General features: G+C 33.1%; 1 non-coding gene across 1 annotated transcript; it reads right to left on the bottom strand.

Annotated features, from left to right (window-relative positions):
- Positions 1-222: 222 nt before the first annotated feature.
- Positions 223-348, bottom strand: LOC115507981. Its single transcript, XR_003966891.1, has one exon. It is a non-coding gene; the product is annotated as a U6atac minor spliceosomal RNA (small nuclear RNA).
- Positions 349-5,321: the final 4,973 nt, after the last annotated feature.

The raw sequence follows: 5,321 nt of genomic DNA, 5'->3' as shown, positions 1-5,321 counted from the left end.
ATCCATTTACATTCAGTGTTATTATAGAAAGATACGGGTTTAGAGTCATTGTGATGTCTGTATGTTTTATGCTTGTAGTGATGTGTCTGGTACTTTGTCTCACAGGGTCCCCCTTAGGATCTCTTGTAGGGCTGGTTTAGTGGTGACAAATTCCTTCAGTTTTTGTTTGTTTGGGAAGACCTTTATCTCTCCTTCTATTCTAAATGACAGACTTGCTGGATAAAAAAACGTTGGTTAGATGCCACGAAGTAGGTGGCAATGCCTTAACCGTATGCGTGTTGTCAGGCCCGAGGGCCTCTTCCATCCTTGTCAAGGGGAGTGCTAACCTTCTCTCCTTTCATACAACACTGCCTCAAAGACTTTTGTAGCACCTGTAGACTCATGTCTCTCTGCTGCCTCCCACTGTATGCAATCTTCCACAAATAAGTCACAGCACTCTTCTAGATTCTTTGGACGATGATGATGATGATGATGATGACAGCTAACACGGCTCATTTTTTCTCAAAATCCTAATTCAGAGTCTTATTATACAGGTTCCTTGATGTTTTTACCCTGAGTGATTCTTTGAGTCAGGGGTGTGACCCGCTATAGGCATCCTTATCTTTACTTTTTAGTGCTTGTCTTCCGATATATTATCAGTGCAGGAAATGGCAAGTACTTTAGTCATTACTCAAAAATACCTACAGGCGACCCACACCTGATTTATTTAAACAGGACATTATTTAAATTATAATGTGTTGAATCCTTATAAAAGTCCATGAAATATAATGTATGCTTGGCTCAAAATAGTAAAACAGTAAGAACTGCTGGAAATAATCTAACTATAGTTTATATGTTCTTAGAAAACATTTCAAAAATGAAAAACAAAAGGTAAGTCAAATGATATATCTGATAAAGGGTATATATGCAAAATATATAAAGAAATTTTACAAGTTAACACCATAAAAACAAACAATTGGATTAAAAAATAGGCTGAGGGGGTGCATGGGTGGCTTATTCAGTTAAGTATTCAACTCGTGATTTCAGCTCAGATCACGATCTCACAGTCTGTGAGTTTGAGCCCTGCATCAGGCTCTGAGCTGACAGTGCAAGCTTGCTTGGGATTCTCTGTCTCCCTCTCTCTCTGCCTCTCTTTTTCTCTCCCTGAATCTCTCTCTTTCTCTCAAACGTAAATAAATAAACATTAAAAAAGAGTGGATTGAGGGTCCAAATATACATTTTTCTAAGGAAGACATATACATGGGCAACAGACACATGAAAATGTGCTCAACCCCACTAATTATTAGGAAAACGCAAATCAAAACCACAGTGAGATATCCCCTAATACAAGTCAGAATGACTAGTGTCAAAAAGGCCAAAAATAGCAAGGCTTGGCAAGGATGTGGAGAAAAAGGAACATTTGTGCACTGTTGATGAGAATATAAATTGGTGCAGCAACTGTGGAAAACAGTATGAAGGTTGCTCAAATAATCAAAAATAAAAATACCATATGATGAAATAATTCCACTACTGAAAATTTACCCAAAGAAAATAAAAGCACCAATTAGAAAGATATATGCACCCCCATGTTTATTTCAACATTAACAATAGCCAAGGTATGGAAACACCCCAAGTGTCCACTGATAGATGAATGGGTAAATAAGAAGTATATATTATTCAGCTGTAAAATGAATGAAATCTTGCCATGTACAGCATTATGGATGGACCTAGAAATTATGCTAAGTGAAATAAGTTAGAAAAAGACACATACAACATGATTTGACTTATATGTGGAATCGCTTTTTTAAATGTTTATTTCTGAGAGACAGAGAGAGAGGCAGAGTGATGGTGATACAGAATCTGAAGCAGGCTCCAGGCTCTGAGCTGTCAGCACAGAGCTCAGTGCAGGGCTCGAACCCACAAGTGGTGAGATCATGATGTGAGTCGAAGTTGGACACTCAACCAACTGAGCTACCCAGGTGCCCCCATATATGTAGAGTCTAAAAAACAAAACAAAGAACAAACAAACAAAAACAGACTCAAATACAGAGGACAAATTGATGCTTGTCAGAGAAGATAAAGGGGATTAAAAGGTACAGATTTCTAATTGTGAAATAAATAAGTCATGCAGATGAAAAGTACAGCATAGGGAATATAGGTAATAATATTGTAATAGCATTGTATGGAAACAGATGGTGACTACACTCATCATGGTGAGCATTGAATAGTGTATAGAATTGTCAACTCAATATTGTGTACACCTGAAACTAATAGAATGTTGTGTGCCAATTATGCTTCAATAAGAAATAAGCCAAACAAATTAAAACATTTGAATTAAAACCAAAATAAATAAGTAATATAAAGATAAAATAAAACTTGTTTCTCTTAAAATGCCCATTTTGTTTTCAAAGTATAAGACATATTTTCGTTATAAAGTATAATCTGTATATTCGCTTTATAAACCATTTTTCCTCATTAATAATAGTCATATCCACACTTCAGGTGAAACATAAAGTCTATTCTTTACTATTTTTATTGTACTTCTCATTCAGATACACACTGAAGTAAAGAGGATGGCAATATACACATTTTCCAATAGTTGTGTTATCTTGAATTAGTCTACTTAAAAAAATATTTCAGCTAAAGTTTCATTAGTGTTTTGTTTCAGTTTTGAGTCTGTTGTTTTATAGATAAAACTCTTATTACCAATATTCATGATTGTAGAAGGCAATAATTATTGTCAGAAAACAGTATTGTAACAGTGCAAATCCCTTAGATGCTGTGAAATGGTATTAACATCTCTATTAACTCTAAAATTAAGTTTAATCAAAAAGTCACTGAATATAAGAAATTATGTTATTCTTAGGATATGGACCTCAATTAAAGCTTCCTTAATAAATTATGAAATGTTGTAATCTGGAAGAAAGCTATGCCACATTCTTCCATTTATCAACAGATCCACCATGTGAAATTAAAAAAAAAAATCTACAAAAGATACATGTCTAAGCTGCCATGGAAAATATTTCAAACTGCTAGACAACAGAAGGTTAGAAAATGTGAAAGTTATAAAACAGCTCAGAAAACTTTGTATTTTATTATATGAAAGTCATTTTATCACTCTACATAGGAAAAATGCTGTATTTTGGAATTAACTTTTAACTGGCCTAGTTTGACATGATCAAATATAATTGATAGGGTAAAAGATAGCATAAATGATGACTAAAAATAATTTTTATGAGGTGGACATTTACATACAGCTAATTTCATTCTATTTTGCATGCAATAACTAAATGTATTTTCAGGTGGCCACACTTCTGAAGCATGTTAAATATTGAAATATTTGTTGGTTATTTGTTATTTTGGTCAAATATTTCTTTACTAGTGGCACTACATATAAAAACGCCTCATAAGAGCAGTCCTCTTCAATGTGATTTTTCAAATTGATATTGAATGCGCAAAACAACAATAGTAATCCCTGTGATAAAATTGAGTCATCATCAAATAACCATCGATCACAAGAGTTCTGTTAACAAATTTGGTCTTTTTAATAGCAAATGACAAACGACTTAATTTGATGCACAGCAGCAGCACTGATAGCTTTAGTACAACTAGTAATTTAAATTATTCAAATTACCCCACATTTCAGTTAAAGCTGTATAAGCAGTTTGCAGTTCTCTAATTTCCCTGGTTTCTCCAGAGAGTGCCATATGATAAGCTTACTTTGTAAAATAACACTTGCACTTTCATCTTATCACTTGGTCATTACACACACACACACACACATACACACACACACACACATATGTAACTATTTTCAGAGCTTGATAGTTTTTTTTTTTAAATTAAACACACACCTACAATATAATCCAGCCATTCCACTGAGGGATTTACCAAAGACAAAAATGATATATGCACATAAAATGATTTGTACACGGTAGTTCATAACAGTTTTATTTCTAATAGCCAAAAACTGGAAACAATCCAAATTCCCAACAATAGTGAATGGATAAATAAAGGTGGTACATCCATACAATGGTATCCTACTTAGGAATAGAAAGACTATCCATACATACACATTATGGATACATTTCAAATAATTATGCTGAAGGGAGCCTGGTTGTCTCAGTCAGTTAAACATCTGACTCTTGATGTTTGGCTCAGATCTTGATCTCATGGTCATGAGATTGAGCCCCGTGGCAGGCTCTGCGCTGCATAAAATTGCCTCTCTCCTTCTCCCTTTTGCCCCTCTCCCGTGCTCTCTTGTCTCTTTCTCTCTAATAAATACATAAATAAATATACTGAAAGAACGAAGCCAAACTCAAGAAAATACGCACTAACTGATTCCACTTATATAAAATTCTGGAAAATGGAAACTAATCTATAGTGAAAGAACAGATGAATGTTTCCATGGCTATGGAGAAAAGGCCCAGAGAGGATTAAGAGAGTGGCATTAGTGTGTGATAGATGTGTACTCTGGTGGTAGTAATGCTTTCGAAATGTATACATATGACAAAATTACTAAATTTTATACTTTAAATATGCACAATTTTTGTATTATGCCACATTTATTAACATTTTTAATAAACATTTTCAAACAAATTAAGATGTTGCCTGAAAATAGATATCTTCATATTTATACACATCATAATTTTTTTCCAAATGCTTTTTAAGCTAAGACAAAAGGATCTCTTATAAAAATTTTTGCTACCCAGCATTCACTTTGCTTCAAGAGAAACATTACTTATGGTGGGCAAATGACTTTCATATTTTTAAAACATAGTTTCGTGCAATTTGATATGAATTGTTTGACCTTCCACAAGTTGAAAAATTGATTTTTTAGAAACCAAAAAATATATATTTTTTATCTTGGGTTTTCTACATTTTGTTTGCTTGATTCAGATAAAACTATGCTTTTTATTTAATACTTTCTATTTTCAAACCCAGACTCACAACGAATGAGTTTATTTAGTACAAATTCCTTATATATAATTAATGCTAAATTAAATCACATGTACATGATTCAATTATAGGACGATATAAAACACATTCCTAAAATGATTGAATTGGTAACACATCCATACCACAGTATATTAGTGAATACTAATTAAATATAGATTAAATTTGATGGTTAAATGAACTGTGTAATCTCTGATGAAACTTCATAATTTTGAGGGGTATTCTGTACTATTTCTTTTTTGTAAAGTTTTATTTAAATTATAGTTATTTAAGATATAGTGTAATGTTTGTTTCAGGAGTAGAATTAGTGATTAGTCACTTACATATAACAACCAGTGCTCAAACAACATGTCCTCTCCTTAATACCCATCACCCATTTAGTTCAT

This window comes from Lynx canadensis, chromosome X (genome assembly GCF_007474595.2).
Source record: "Lynx canadensis isolate LIC74 chromosome X, mLynCan4.pri.v2, whole genome shotgun sequence".
NCBI classification, from domain to species: domain Eukaryota; kingdom Metazoa; phylum Chordata; class Mammalia; order Carnivora; family Felidae; genus Lynx; species Lynx canadensis.
The sequence above is the reverse complement of the archived record's forward strand: the minus strand, read 5'-3'. Positions and strand labels throughout refer to the sequence as shown.